At 32.8% G+C, this 17,226-nt stretch overlaps 1 long non-coding RNA gene across 1 annotated transcript in view; it reads right to left on the reverse strand.

Moving 5' to 3' along the window:
• Positions 1-767: 767 nt before the first annotated feature.
• LOC309644649 overlaps positions 768-17,226 on the reverse strand; it is a 29,095-nt gene continuing 12,636 nt past the window's right edge. The window contains exon 2 of the long non-coding RNA XR_014254536.1: positions 768-16,152. This is a non-coding gene — a long non-coding RNA (uncharacterized lncRNA). The remainder of the gene's footprint in view (positions 16,153-17,226) is intronic.

Below are 17,226 nucleotides of genomic sequence, written 5' to 3' on the forward strand. Positions count from 1 at the left end.
GATCTGTCCATTGATGTGAGTGGGGTGTTAAAGTCTCCTACTATTATTGTATTCCTGTCAATTTCTCCCTTTATGTCTGTTAGTATTTGTTTTATGTATTTGGGTGCTCCTATATTAGGTTTATATATGTTGATGAATGTCAAATACTCTTCTTGTATTGATCCCTTTATCATTATATGGTTTTCTTCTTTATTTTTCTTTATGACCTTTGTTTTAAAGTCAATTTTGTCTGATTTGAGTTTTGCAACCCCCCGCTTTCTTGTCATTTCTGTTTGCATTTCTGTTTCTTTTTCAATCCCCTCACTTTCAAACTATGTGTATTCTTTGCCTGAAAGTGGGTCCCTTATAGGCAGCATATTTTAGGCTCTGTTTTTTTATCTAGTCTGCCACTCTGTGTCTTTTTTAATTTAATTTTTATTTTATATTAGAGTATAGCTGATTTACAATGTTGTGTTAGTTTCAGGTGTATAGCAATGTGATTCAATTATACATAAACATACATCCATTTTTTTTCAGACTCTTTTCCCTTATAGGTTATTGCAGATTATTTAGTAGAGTTCCCTGTGCTATATAGTAGGTCCTTGTTGATTATCTATTTTATGTATAGTAGTGTGTATATGTTAATCCCAAACTCTTTAATTTATCCCTCTCCCCAACTTTCCGCACCATAAGTTCATTTTTAAAGTCTGTGAGTCTGTTTCTGTTTTGTAAATAAGTTCATTTGTATCATATTTTTAGATTCCACATATAAGTAATATCATATGATATTTGTCTTTCTTTGTCTGACTTACTTCACTTAGTATGATAATCTTTAGGTTTATCCATGTTACTGCAAATGGTATTATTTCATTGTTTTTTATGGCTGAGTAATATTCCATTGTGTGTGTGTGTGTATGTGTGTGTGTGTGTGTATATATATATATATATATATATATATATATATATTACATCTTCTTTATGCATTCATCTTTTGATGGGCATGTAGGTTGCTCCGTGTCTTGGCTTTGTATAGTGCTGCAATGAATATTGGGGTGTATGTATTTTTTCAAATTATGGTTTTCTCTGGATATACCCACAATCTATGTCTTTTGATTGGAGCATTTAGTCCGTTGATATTTAAGGTTATTATTGATAAATTATTGCCATTTTAAACCTTGTTTTCCAGTTGAGTCTATGTTTCTTCTTTGTTCATTTCTTTTTCTTTTTGTGGTTTGATGGTTTTCTTTTATTTTATCCTTGTGTTCTTTTTGGTTTTTGTGAATCTATTGTATGTTTTTGATTTGTGGTTATGCTGTTTTTCAAGTTTGTTAACCCCTTTCTATATCTGCTTGCTTTGGACTGATAGTAATATAGGTTCAAACACATTCAAAAAAAAAAAAAAAGAATCTACACTTTCTTACTCTTCCCTGACATTTTATGATTGTGATGTCCTCTTTTACATCTTTATATTTATCCTTTTGCTCTTCCTTATGTTTATCATTGCTTGCAAAAATAGATTTTTTTCCTTTTGATCAGTATACTGGCTTATTTAAGTGATTTACTTTCCAGTTGTGATTTTCTTTTTCCTATAGATTCTTACTACTTTTCTATTTAGAGAAGACCTTTCAATATTTCCTTTAGGATAAATTTAGTATTGCTATATTCTTTTAGTGTTTGCTTGTCTGAGAAATTCTTTTTCTCTCCTTCTCTTCTAAATGATAATATTGCTGGGTAGGTTATCCTAGGTTGAAGATTTTTCCCTTTCAGGACTTTGAATATATCTTGCCACTCCCTTCTGGCCTGCAATGTTTCTTTAGAGAAATCAGCTGATAGCATTATGGGGGTTCCCTTGTAATAAACCATTTGTTTTTCTGTTTCTGCTTTTAGAATCCCCTCTTTAACTTTTGTCATTTTGATTATAATATTTCTTGGTGTAGGTCTGTTTGTGTTCATCCTGTTTGGAATTCTCTGTGTTTCCTGTACCTAGATATCTATTTCCTTCTTACCTTTGGGAAGTTTTCAGCCATAATTTCTTCAAATACATTTGCAATCCCCTTTTCTCTTTCTTCTCCTTCTGGGATCCCTATTATGCATAGATTGGCACATGTTATGTTATTCCATAGGTCTCTTATACTGCTTTCATTTTATTTATTTTTTATTTTTGGCTTTCTTTCTGCTGCTCTGATTGGGTGGTTTTCATTATTCTATTTTCCAGATCACTTATTTGTTTTCTGCAATATCCATTCTGCTAACATTGCCTTTAGCTCAGCTTTCATCTCTGAAAATGAGTTTTCTTGGCTCCTCCTTAAAGTTTCTAGGTCCTTTTAATAGTAATCTGCATTTCTGTTGACAGTCTTTCTTAATTCCTCCAGTATTTTCATTACCTCCTTTTTGAACTCAGTGTCTATTAGACTGAAGAGGTCTGTTTCATTGTTCATTCAGGGGAATTCTCTTGGTCTTTTAACTGGAAGTGGTTCCTCTGCTTCTTCATTTTACTTATATTTCTCTTATGCTGTGAGTTTAGGAGAAACAGTAATCTCCTGTGGTCTTGGAAGGCTATTTATATGTGAGAGTGTCCCCATGTAGCTTGTATGGGTTTAATATTTTTGGCAAGAGGGCTCCTTTTAGTTTAGAGGCGTGCTGCCTCTCTCCTCAGCATGTGCTGTCTGTTATCTCCTTGATAGGGGTTATGCAGCTGTGGTCACCTGCATGTTCTCCTTGGGCCCCGCACCAGCAGGGGCAGTGATTGTCGCCTGCTTGTGTGTGTCAGAGTGGCAGCAGCTGTCTGCGCTCACTCCCTGGGCCTGCAATCGCAGGGGCAGTGATTGGTGCCTGCTTGCAGGTCTCTCAGAAGCAGTGGCAGTCTGTGCCCACCTCTGGAGCCCATGATGGCAGCAAGAGCTTGCACCTGCCCCCAGAGCTCAAGTAGGTGGTGTCCTGTTGTTTGAGAGTGCATGTGTGCAAGCAGGGAAAGATGCTCCAATGGCAGTCCTGCCCCTCTCCTTGTGCACCCCCCAACAATGGTGCTTTGCCTCTCTGGTGGGCCCAAGCTTCTTCTGTGTAAAACCTCGGTTGCAGCCACACCACACTCCAGCCCCTTCAGGCTGTCTCCACACAGCCAACGCCAGTCCTCTCCCTGGTTCTGACCTCCATAGCCCAAGCCTCCAGCTTTGTATGTTTTCTTCTCAAGATTGCCTTGGCAATTCAGTGTCTTTTGTGTTTCTGTATAAATTTTAGGATTATTTGTCCTAGTTATGTGAAAAGTCTCATGGGTATTTTGACAGGAATTGCATTAAATCTGTAAACTGCTTGGAGGTAGTATGGACATTTTCAAAATATTAATTCTTTGAATCCAAGAATGTGGGATATCTTTACATGTCTTTGTATCATTTTCAAATTCCTTCATCATTGTTTTATAGCTTTCAGAGAATATGTCTTTCACCTCCTTGCTTAAACTTATTCCTAGGTATTGTATTCTTTTCAATGTGATTGTAAATAGGATTTTTTTTTTTTTTGGCTTTCTCTTTCTGATAGTTCATTATTAGTGTATAGAAAAACAATAGATTTCTGAATATTAATCTTGTATCCTGCAACTTTACTGAATTCATTTATTAGTTCAAATAGTTTTTTGGTGGATATTTTAGAATTCTCTCTATATAGTATCATGTCATCTGCAAATAGTGACAGTTTTATTTCTTCCCTTCCAATTTGGATGCCTATTATTTCTTTTTCTTGTTTGATTGCTGTGTCTAGGACTTCCAATACTATATTAAATAAAAATGGCAAGAGTGGGCATCCTTGTGTTCTTCCTGATTTCAGAGCCAATGTTTTCATCTTTTCACCTTTGAGTATGATGTTAGCAGTGGGTTTGTCATAAATGGCCTTTATTATGTTGAAATATGATCCTTGTATATCAACTCTGATGAGGATTTTCATCATGAATTGATGTTGAATTTCATTAAACGATTTTCTTTGTCTATTGAGATGATCATGTAATTTTTATCCTTTCTTAATGTGGTGTACCACATTGACTGATTTGTGAATATTGAATGATCTTTGCATCCCTGGAATAAATTCTGCTTGATCATGGTGTATGATCCTTTTTATATATTGTTGAATGTGGTTTGCTAATATTTTATTGAGAATTTTTACGTCTATAGCCATCAGAGATATTGGCCTGTAATTTTCTTTTTTGTAGTGTGTTTGTCTGCTTTTGGTATCAGGGTAATGGTGGCCTCATAGAATGAATTTGGAAATGTTCCATGTTCTTCAGTTGTCTGCAATTTTTTGTAAAGCATATGTATTAGCTCTTCCTAAAATGTTTGGTAGAATTCCCCTGTGAAGCCATCCCCTGTGGACTTTTGTTTGCTGGGAGCATTTTTTTATTACAAATTCAATTTCACTACTAGTGTTTGGTCTGCTCAGATTGTCTATTTCTTCCTGAATATTGTCAATTTCTTTGAGGTTGTTCAACTTGTCAGCATCTAATTGTTCATAATATTCACATATAATTTTTTTTGTATCTCTGAGTTGTTGGTTATTATTTCTCCTCATTCATTTGTTATTTTATTAATTTAATTCCTCTTTTTTCTTCTTTTTTAGCCTGATTGAATGTTTATTAATTTTGTTTATCTATTCAAGGAATTAGCTCTTGGTTTATCTATCTCTTCTACTGTTGTGTTCTTTTGGGGGGGGGTCTCTTTTATTTATTTCCATAATGATCTGTATTATTTTCTTCCTTCTGCTGACTTTGGGCTTTTGGGCTTTTTACTTCTTTTTCTAATTCCTTTAGATGGAAGATTAGGTTGTTTACTTAAGATTTTAATTGTTTACTGAGGTAGGCCTGCATCACCATAAACTTACTCTTAGAACGGCTTTTGCTGCATCTCATAAATTCTGTAAAGTTGTGTTTCTATTTTCATTTGTCTTGAGGTATTTTCTGATTTCCAGTTTGATTTCTTCATTGACCTAGTGTTTTCTTAGTAGCATGTTGTTTAGTCTCCATGTGTTTATGCTTTTCCCATTTTTCTACCTGTAATTATTTCTAGTTTCATACCACTGTAGTTGGAAAAAAATGTTTGATATAATTTCTATTGTTTTAAATTTCTTGAGACTTGTTTTGTGGCCTAGCATGATCTCCTAGATCTATCCTGGAGAATGTTGCAAGTATACTTGAAAAGAATATGTATTCTGTTGTTTTTGGGTGGAATGTCCTGTAGCATAGTATTTGGAACAAAAGCAGACAGATAGATTAATGTAACAGAAGAGAGCCCAGAAATAAACTCCCACACTATGGTCAATTAATCTACAACAATGAAGGGAAGAATATGTAATGGATAAAAGTCTCTTTAATAAGTTGTTCTGGGAAAACTTTACAGCTACATGTAAAAGAATGAGATTAGAACATTTCCTCACACCATATAAAAAAATAAAAAAGTGGATTAAAGACCTAAATGTAAATCCTGAAACCATAAACCTCATAAAAGAGAATTTAGGCCGAACATTCTTTGACAAAACCCATAGCAATATTTTTTGGATCTGTTTCCTAAACCAAAAGAAATAAAATTAAAAATAAACAAATAGGGCCTAATTAAATGTAAAAGTTTTTGCACAGCAAAGGAAATCATTGACAAAACAAAAACGCAACCTAAAGAATGGGAGAAAATGTTTGCAAATGATATGATCAATAAGGGGTTAATATCCAAAATTCATAAACAGCTCATACAACTCAATAAAAAAGAAATGCAATTTAAAAAATTTCAGAAGACCTGAATAGACATTTTTCTAAAGAAGATACACAGATGTGAAACAGGCACATGAAAAGATGCTCAACATTGCTAATCATCTGAGAAATGTAAATCAAAACCAAGGAGATATCACCTCACACCTGTCAAAATGACACCATTAAAGTCTACACGTCACAAATGTTGGTGAGGATGTAGAAAAAGGGAACACTCCAACACTTGGTGGGAATGTAAATTGGTACATCCACTATGGAAAATTGTATGGCAGTTCATCTAAAAACTAAAAATAGGCCTCCCATATGATCCAGCAATTCTAATGCTGGATATATATTTGAAGAAAATGAAAACACTAATTCAAAAAGATACATGCACCCCAATGTTCATAGCAAGATTATTTACAAAAGCGAAGATATGGAATCAAACTTAGTGCCTATCAACAGAAGAATGTAATGTGGGAAGAAGATGTGGTATGTATATACTCAGCCATAAAAAAGAATGAAATTCTGCTATTTGCAACAATGTGGATGGACCTAGACAGTATTATGATTAGTGAAATTAGTCATACAAATCAAGACAAATACTCTGTATTGCACTTATATGTGGAATCTAAAAAATAAATAAATGTATATAACAAAACAAACGGACTCACAGATATAGAGAACAAACTAGTGGTTACCAGTGAGGAAAGAGAAGGGGGAAAGGGTGAGATAGATAGGGCTATGGGATTAAGACACATAAACTATTGATACAATGTGTAATATAAATGAGCAACAAGGATATATTGTACAGCACAAGGAAATGTAGCCATTACTTTGTAATAACTCTAAATGGAGTATAACCTTATAAAAAAAATGAATCACTATGTTGCACACCTGAAAGTAATATAATATTGTAAATCAACTATACTTCAACAAAAAAGAAACAATCAATATAATGAAAAGGCAACCCATGGAGTGGGAGAAAATTTTGAACCAACCATACATCTGATAAGGAATTAATATCCAAAATACATAAAGAACACTTTCAACTCAATAGCAAAAAAAACAATCAGAGTATATAATGGGCAGAGGACCTGAGTAGATAGTTTCCCAAAGAAAACATACAGGTTGCCCACAGGTACATGAAAGATGCTCAACATCTCTAATCATATTTAACATGAAAATCAAAACCATAATGAGATATCACCATACACATGTTAGAATAACTATCATCAAGAAGACAAGAGATAACTATATTGGCAAGGATGTAGAGAAGGGAAACTTGTTCACTCTTGGTGGGACTGTAAATCCATGTAGGCACTATGGAAAATAGTATGGAGGTTTCTTAAAAAATAAAAATGGAACTATCATAAGATACATAAGATATAGCATTCCCACTTCTGGATATATATCCAAAGAAAATGAAAATAGAATGTTTAAAAGATATCTGCACTCCCATGTTTATTGTAGTATTATTCACAATAGCCGAGAGGTAGAAACAACCTAAGTGTCCATTAATGGATGAATGGACAAAAAAAGAACATTTTTTAAAAAAATTTTTATTTATTTATGGCTGTGTTGGGTCTTCGTTTCTGTGTGAGGGCTTTCTCTAGTTGCGGCAAGTGGGGGCCACTCTTCATCGCGGTGCGCGGGCCTCTCACTATCGCGGCCTCTCTTGTTGCGGAGCACAGTCTCCAGATGTGCAGGCTCAGTAATTGTGGCTCACAGGCCTAGTTGCTCCGCGGCATGTGGGATCTTCCCAGACCAGGGCTCGAACCCGTGTCCCCTGCATTGGCAGGCAGATTCTCAACCACTGCACCGCCAGGGAAGCCCCAAAAAAGAACATTTTTTACTCAGTATTATTCAGCCATGAGAAAGAAAGAAATCCCATCACAGGTGACATCAATAGACCTTGAGGGCATTATGCTAAGTGAGATTTATAAGTCAGACAGAGAAAGACAAATACTGTATGACATCACTGACATATGGAAACTAAAAAAGCCAAATCATGGAAACAAAGTAGAATGGTGTTTACCAGGGGCTGAGGGGTGGGTGAATAAACTTGCAATTAGAAGATAAGTAAGTTCTGGACATCTAAGGCACAGCATAGTGATTATAGTCAACAATACTCTATTATATACTTCACAATTACTAAGAGACTAGATCTTAATATTATCCGCACAAAAAAGAAATGATGATGTGAGGTGATAGAGGTGTTAGCTAATGCTACAGTGGGAGTCATATTGCAATATATAAATGTATCAAATCAATACACTGTACACCTTAAACTTACACAATTGTTACATGTCAATTATATCTCAATTTTAAAAAAGGAGGCAAAAAACTCTTCTGGAAACATTGTTTAAATAGCTAAACATTCATTAACTATACCACCATTTATTCCACATGTATCTATAGCATCAAAAACAAGATGGTAATTTTCTTTCCAAAACATGTTTTCAAAAGGTAGATTTGTTTTATATAGGTTCAATCAGTTATATGGAAACTGAAACTATAATGGGAAATTTTAGAAGCAAGTCATTTAAAAATAGCTAGTTTTAAAATAGTAGATGTGAACCAACAATTTTTCTGTCTCATTTCTACTGCCTGGACATTTATCCATAAAATATTTAGAGAGCACCTGTTAAAGACTCTGTCCTATGTCTTCTGTATGGTCCTCAATAGAAAAAAGCTATAATAACTTTGGCTGGAATATCAGGTTCATTGTAAAAATAAAAACAGAGATTTAAAAAATATATAAATATACAATATATACATTAAGATTTCTATTTTATAAGTAAATCAATATAATTTAATTCTTATTTGTCTCTATGAAAAATACACAAAATATTGTTTACTGTATATAATTTGCATTTTTCTAAAATTTTTGAAATGACTATACTTCACTTTTATATTTAGAAAAAATCAGTATCAATGACAAGTGAATATAACAATTTTAAGTTACCTTACTTTTAAATAGTTAAGAATTCAGTAGTCTCTGACAAAGAGAAGTGTAACTTCAAAGAAGCATTTCTATATATTTAGGAGATATATATATATATATATATATATATATATATATATATATATATATATATATATATATATATATATATATGATATAGCATATGCTTATTATCTGAGTTTTAGCTAATTAAAACAAAATATAAAGATCCCAGTGAAATGGTTTTGCTTCTCAGATAGATTGATAGATAGATAGATAGATAGATAGATAGATAGATAGATAGATAGATAGATAGATAGATATGGATAGACAAATAGATATTTGGGAAATAATCATTATTATTTACCTGGAATGTATATGTCAAAAGACACACTGCTTTATCTTAACTATGGTGATTCAGAAAATTATCCAAAAACATTTTACAGTTATTTATTAGTGTATTTACAAATAATGTATAGATGTTTCTAAACAAAAAGTAACATAGATTTACTAGAGAAAACTGGGACTAGACTGAGAAAATGTTTTATTGTTGAAAGAGTTACATTTGTTAAAATCTCTCCTCCCTTCCTGCCTCCCTCCCACCCTCCCTTCCTTTCTTCCTTCCTTCATTCCTTCCTCTCCCCCTCCCTCCCTCCTTCCATCCTCTTCTTTTCTTTTTAGTTTTTTTCCATCTCTCTCCCCGTGTCTGCAAATAAATAAATACCCAAGACAAGCCACTAGAATATGATTTGGAAAATTATGTCAGAGAGAACAAATGCCTTCTAAATGGCACTCTAATGGCCCCAAAGAGTTAATGAACCTGATATTCTCCATGAACCAGATTCATTTTAATGACACCCTTTCACAGATGAGGTGTGTGGCTAATTATATTTGCACATTTGGCTAGCTGCTTAGTCATGCAAAATGATCGATATTATGTGCCATGAATCACCACCATCTTGCCATATGGACATAATTTTCTGAGTATCTATCTTTTCAAGATTTTATGACAATAGTATCTTATTATTGCTAAAATATGATTGCTTTTGGTAAAATTGTTTCCCTCTATTAAATATGCTAGGAGTATCATTTTAAAAGGATTTTAAATGAAGGTAACTATTTAAAAATTTCCCTTTTAATGCTATACATTTTGAAATGAAGTTAAACAACATAATTGCCCTACTCTTTACATGGCAATCTCCAGCAGGAACTTCATGCAGAGTACAGTGAAGGATTGGAGGGATATTCATGAACGAGAAATCAATAGAGGACAAGATGACTCACATTTTTCCCCAAAGTATAATGCAGGTGTGAGGTAAATTTTATAATAATTCTGTGTCAAGTTCTGTTTGATAGGCAAAATGGTCTGAACAGGATTAGCAGTACATTCATATTACATTTTGAAATAGAGAACTTTTTATGCCTGATGCTGACTTTAATGGCAAAATTTAATATTCACTTAGTTAACCTGTTAGATTTCACATAAACTGATACTGTGACCATTAACATTATACCAGCATATAGAAAATATGTAGGATAATTGATTATATCATTTATTTAAAACCAGGGCTATTTATAAAAACCAAAAGGTGAAAATCTAAGTCTAAATGAGTGGTGTCTTGGGCAGATAGTATAATGAACAAGACGCATTGTTATTATTTATTATTATCAGAAAAGTAGTGTGCAACAATCAGAATTATTGTAAAAATCTCTAAGAAATTTTTTGCATATTCCATAGATATTTATAGGTCCATGAGATCTTAAAGACACTCATGCTGAAGATGAGAGCTGTTCTTTTTTTTTAATGAAAGGATAGTTAATTTAAAATGTTGTGTTAGTTTCAAGTGTACAGTAAAGTGATTCAGTTATACATGATATATATATATTTCAGATTCTTTTCATTATAGCTAGTAACAAGATATTGAATATAGTTCCCTGTGCTATACAATAGATCCTTGTTGTTTATCAATAATAGTGTGTATCTGTGAACCCCAAACTCCTAATTTATCCCTCCCCCCTCCACTTTCCCCTTTGGAAACCATGAATTTGTTTTCTATATGTGTGAGTCTGTTTCTGTTTGGTAAATAAGTTCATTTGTATCATTTTTTTTAGATTCAATATATAAGTGATATCACATGATATTTATCTTTCTCTGACTGACTTCACTTAGTATGATAATCTCTAGGACCATCCATGTTGCTGCAAATGGCAATATTTAATTATTTTTATGGCTGAGTAATATTCCATTATATATACAAACACACACACACCACCTCTTCTTTTTCCATTAATCTGTTGATGGCTACTTAGGTTGCTTCCATGTCTTGGCTATTGTAAATAGTGTTGCTTTGGACATTGGGGTGCATGTATCTTTTCAAATTAGAGTTTTTTTCTTTGTGGATATATACCTAGGAGTGGGATTGCTGGATCATATGGTAACTCTACTTTTAGTGTTTTAAGGAACCTCCCTTACTGGTTTCCATAGTGGCTGTACCAATTTACATTCCCACCAACAGTGTAGGAGGGTTCCCTTTTTTCCACACCCTCTCCAGCATTTATTATTTGTAAACTTTTTGTTGATGGACATTCTGACTGGTGTGAGGTGATACCACATTAATTTTGATTTGTGTTTCTCTAATAATTAGTGATGTGGAGCATCTTTTCATGTGCCTGTTGGCCATTCATATGTCTTGTTTTTGGAGAAATGTCTACTTAGGTCTTCTGCCTACTTTTTAAATTTGGTTATGTGGGGTTTTTGTTTGTTTGGTTTTGTTTTTGATATTGAGCTGTATGAGCTGTTTGTTTATTTTGGAAATCAAGCCCGTGTCAGTCACATTGTTTGCAAATATTTTCTCTGAATCCGTAAGTTGTATTTTTGTTTTGTTTATGGTTTCTTTTGCTGTGCAAAAGCTTATAAGTTTGATTAGATCCCACTTGTTTATTTTTGCTGTTATTTATCTTGCCTTGGAAGCTGAAATAAGAAAGTATTGCTACAATTTATGTCAGAGAATATTTTGCCTATGTACTAGTCTAGGAGTTTTATGGTGTTCCAGCTTATATTTAAATCTTTAAGGCATTCTGAGTTTGTTTTTGTGTGTGGTGTGGGGGTGTGTTCTAACTTCATTGATTTACATGCAGCTGCCCAGCTTTCCCAATACCACTTGCTAAAGAGACTGTCTTCTCCAGTCTCCTTTGTTGAAGATTAATTGACCGTAGGTGTGTGTGGGTTTATTTCTATGCTCTGTATTCTGTTCCATTGATCTATATGTCTGTTTTTGTGCCAGTACCATACTGTTTTGATTACTGTAGCTTTGTAGTATTGTCTGACATCTGGGAGGGTTATGCCCCCAGCTTTGTTCTTTTTCCTCAGGATTGCTTTGGCAATTCTTGGTCTTTTATTGTTCCATATAAAGTTTAGGATTATTTGTTCTAGCTGTAAAATGTCATGGGTAATTTGATAGGGATTGCATTACATCTATAGATTGCTTTGGGTAGTATGGCCATTTTAACAATATTAATTCTTCCAGTCCAAGAGCATGGGATATTTTTCCATTTATTTGAATCATCTTCAGTTTTCTTTATCAATGTTTTATAGTTCTCAGGGTATAGCTCTCAGTCTTTCACCTCCTTTGTCAGGTTTATTCCTAGGTATTTTTTCTTTTTACACAATTTTAAATAGGATTTAAAATTTTTTTCTATTCTGATATTTCATTATTAGTGAGAATAAATGCAACAATTTTCTGCATGTTAATTATTCTATTTTTTAAAAAATCCGTGGCTCTCTTACAAATTTTTTAGTTTAATAATTTAGATTATCAGATAAGTTAATGTTTATGGAAAAATAAAATTTGTTACACTTGGAAAATATCCCTAAATTTCTTATTTGAGTTTGTGTGTGCATTCTTCACATGTGTATGTGTGTTTACAATTGCATATTTATGTGCCATTTAGGACTCTTGAGGTTTGAACAGACAAACTTTTTGAAGTATAAGGGAATATACTGACTTAATTAAATTTAAAAAATTAGTGGAGGTCTTGTATTAAGTATGGTTTAATTCCAAAGCTTAAACAATACCATATGGCTTGGCTTTCTTTCCATCTCTAGGATCAGCTTTCTACTGCTTTCAGTCCAAGGCTCCTACTCTCACATCAACCTTATTTTGATGGTACCCAGCAGAAAACACAGAATGGTATCTATGTGTCTCCTTCTAAACAAGCAAATAAAAATATTCCCTTTCCTTGGTAAGATAAGATTCCCTATCTATCTGTTCTCATAGCCAGAAGGATGTGATTCTTGACTTTGGCAAGCCTGAGTTGGGCTAATTATTCCTAAACTCAGGGATGAAGCCAATTATCCCGATTATATAGGTAATAAGTGAGAGAGTGAACAATTTTTCAGAAGAAAATTGACGTACTATTTCCAAAAATACAGTGAATGCATGTTGAGGTGGCAAATAACATTTCCACTCTTAATCATAACATAATACAAATAATGTATAAGTTGCACCCCAATCTAGACCCCTTCTCACCAGATAATTGATGGGACCATTTGACAGGTTGTGGACACTGACCTCTGTTCTTTCTTTTTCCTCTTCTTTGATATGCTGGTCCTCTGCTATCTACCTATTCTTTCCTATATAGTATTGCTGGTTGATGTCTGCTGCTATTTAATATTTTATCATTTGCTTAATTATTGGTTGGTCAGGAATGACCCACTAATCATAGAAAATTGTTACTCTGTCTGCAGTGGTTCAACTTTCAGAAGACAAATGTATGCAATTCTGAAATTTTAGGTGGCCTCAGTTTTTAGCATAGTGCCTTCTGACTGGGTTGAATCTTCATTTTTATACATCTGTTGTTGGATTAGTTTTTATTGTTTGTTTTTGTTTTAAATAACCCTGATTTTTGGACAAGAGGAAATCATAGAGGCTGAATTACTGCTGAGAAATTAATGCCATTACATTAAGAAAAGATGGCAGGGAGGGAGGGAAAGAGAGAAAGGGAGGGATAAATGAAGGACTAATAACTAAAATAAACCAAATAAAAATATTCTTCCTGTTCTCCTCAACTTCGTGGAGTAGGTAAGAAGAAATATTGTCTTTAAAGTCTCTAAGGATGCCAAACAATAATAAACTTTCTTTCATATTTGAGTATCTTATGGGCCTGGAACAGATTGTGTTGTTTTACACAATAACATTTTTGTTTGATTTTTAAAAATATAAATTTACTTTGGTACAACAATAAATTAATATGGTTATATTTCACATAAAATACTCTAGAATGTGAAAACCCAAGCTTTCAAAGAGAGGGGATCATCACACCCCATCTTGAGTTCAGAATTAGAACTTTTATTTACAAAATATTTACATTACATTTTGTCATTTAAACATTTAAGTTAATATAAAGTGAAGAAATTAAGCCTTTTGCATTGATGTGAAACAACTCTAATATGTAAAACAAAAATATGTGTTCCATGAACCAGGACTTAGAAAAATACTTGCATGTTGATAAAATGAAAAACCACACCTTCAACCATTTTTGCATGCCTAGATAGTTAGAAATAAATTTTTATTAGTTATAGTTTGCCAATATAATAACAAATTCTTAAATTTACTATATACAGGATTTTATACTAAGCCTTCTATGGATATAAATCCATTAAACCATTTAAACCCTTTTTTTTAAATGAAGAAACCAAGCTAGATGATTTAAGCCAGGTGTCCATTTTTTAAAAAATTTTATTTATTTATTTATTTATTTATTTATTTATTTATTTATTTATTTATGGCTGTGTTGGGTCTTCGTTGCTGTGCACAGGCTTTCTCTAGTTGCAGCGAGCGGGGGCTAATCTTTGTTACGGTGCACAGGCTTCTCATTGCGGTGGCTTCTCTTGTTGCAGAGCATGGGCTCTAGGTCCGTGAGCTTCAGTAGTTGTAGCATGCAGGCTCAGTAGTTGTGGCTTGGGCTCTAGAGTGCAGGCTCAGTAGTTCTGGTGCATGGGCTTAGTTGCTCCATGGCATGTGGGATCTTCCCAGACCAAGGCTTGAACCTGTGTCCCCTGCATTGGCTGGAGGATTCTTAAACACTGCACCACCAGGGAAGCCCCCAGGTGTCCATTTTAAAGGTATTAGAAATCAGAGCAAAGTGAAGCTCTGACATCTAAGCTTTCTCTTAACAAATATAAGTTATCATTTTATGAATAATTTATTAATTATAAATATTTATACACTTTATACTAAGGGAAAGTTGCTAATAAAATCAGTATTAGTGAAAATTATTTATAGTAATGTGATTAATTTCATTCTTGTCTAACAATTCTTAATAATTATTCTAAATAAGTTTTATTAAAAGATTGAAAACATCCACATAAATGAAAGCCAATAATCTATATAGCAAAATATATTTCTGGTTTATAACCATAATATCATATACCTTGTGTAAAATAAAAAATTTATTTATTGTTTGCACAAAGGCTGTGATAACAAAATAAATGACCATGTTGAAGAATGTAAGACATGAATCTGCTTTTCTCACTTTTGATAATTCAACTGTGTTGTTCAAAGGTTTATTCTGGAAGTTTGGAACTATTCAAGTGGATAATTGAGTTTTGGGGAACTCTAGTGATTGATAGATGGAATTGGTGTTAATTAAAGTACTTGCCTGGGGCCTTTTCAGTGCTCTCTTAAAGAAAATAACATCCACCCAAAGCAGCCATTACCAAAATTTTTTTCTAATATCCTCTTCTAAAATATAGAAAATAAACTATTTTTCTCTATAAAAATGATTCACAACCTAGAGATATGTATCAAGTCCTCTACTTCATTTTTAAGTATGCTATAATATGAACTATCTCCAGAAAAAGCTTAAATAAAATTTGAGTGGACCATCTGAAATTAGGGAGCATTAAGACTTTAAGTTATAGTTCCAAGAAGCATTGTATTTTTATCTAATTTTGGAAATTTTGGAGTTTAGCCTTAACATTCAGTTATATTTAAACACGTTATTTTAAATAATAAAATAGATTTCCATCTAAAAACAATTCAATGTTCTATATTAGGAAGATCAAAAGGCTGATAAAGTAGTATGCATACAATGCATACTTGTGATTCACTGATGGATAATGTAAGTTTTCTATCAAATATTTTTAATATTTACTGGAGATGAATTCTAGCTAATTAGACTTAAAATCATCACACATAACAAAACAAAATGTTTATAGCTAAGTCATTCCTTAAGTCGTACACAGAAGAGTTTGCCAATAGTGACTGATGCCTGGGTTCCTGGAGAGGCTCTATCCAGGCTGTTAAGGATTTGTTTCAGTTCTATAAACTACTTCGTAAAGTTTTTTCATTTAAATGATCTAGTTGTCTGCACTTCCTGACACAAATGAATCTTAACTGATATGCTTCTTCTTTGTCTTGTAAACTTTGAGATTATATTTTTTCTGAAATATTCAGTTTTACCTTGCTCCATTTGGATCTCCTATACCATGTATTCATATTTTCTACTGGAAAAAAATAGTTCAGTGATTAATATTTTTGCATGTATCATACTTATTTATTCATATTAAAAGCTTGTTTTTGGTTAAGTCAAATAATACCGTTACAAATATCACTATAACATGTACAGTTAACCAAACATCTATAACAAAGTATACTAATGATAATGAAACAAAACTAAGACCAACTAATAAATATAAAGCAAGACAGGGAATATTGCCAATATTTTATAACTTTATATGTAGAATAATTTATAGAAATATCAGATCATTATGCTGTACGTCTGAAACTAATATATTGTAAGTGTACTTCAAAATAAATAAATAAATAAAAATTTTAAAAAATAAAGGAAAAATGACCACAGTTGAAAACCATAACCATGTCATAACCAGAAAACCATGAATAACCAATGAGAAATATATTTCCAAAAAGGTTGCCCACAATTGAAACTTGTGCTTCATATAGAAGAAGCTTTGCAGCTTAGCCAGCCATTGTTTGTCATGTATATTATTTATTAGACTACTGAGTAGAGGTTTCCAGGAAATTATGGATAAGTTAATATTTTATGAATACTAAATGTTGGTTTAATTACTCATTTGGTTACAGGGAATTACATCTCAGTCATCACAAACATGAAACTCTGAGATTGTATTTCATTTTTCATTAGGAACAGAAAAGAGGAATATTTTGAGAATTTTTCTGATTAAGAAGACTCCACAGGGCTCTGCTGACAATTCTTGAAATAATAATGCCTTAGTTATACATTTAATTCTAAGTTTGGTCATTTTTTCTTTGTCTGTGGTTGATTTCTAGTTTCATGTGTTGTGGTCAGAAAAGATGCTTGAAATAATTTCTAAACTCTTAAATTTGTTGAGACTTGTTTTGTGCCCAAGTACGTGGTTAATCTTAGAGAATTTTCCATGTGCACTTGAAAAGAATATGTATTCTGCTTATTTTGAATGTAATGTCCAAAATATATCAATTAAGTCTAACTGTTCTATTGTATCATTTAGGATCACTGTTGCCTTATTGATTTTCTTTCTCAAAGACCTGTCCATTGATGTGAGTGGCTTATTAAAATC

The sequence above is a fragment of the Balaenoptera physalus genome, assembly GCF_965194825.1.
Source record: "Balaenoptera physalus genome assembly, chromosome: 1".
Classification (NCBI taxonomy): domain Eukaryota; kingdom Metazoa; phylum Chordata; class Mammalia; order Artiodactyla; family Balaenopteridae; genus Balaenoptera; species Balaenoptera physalus.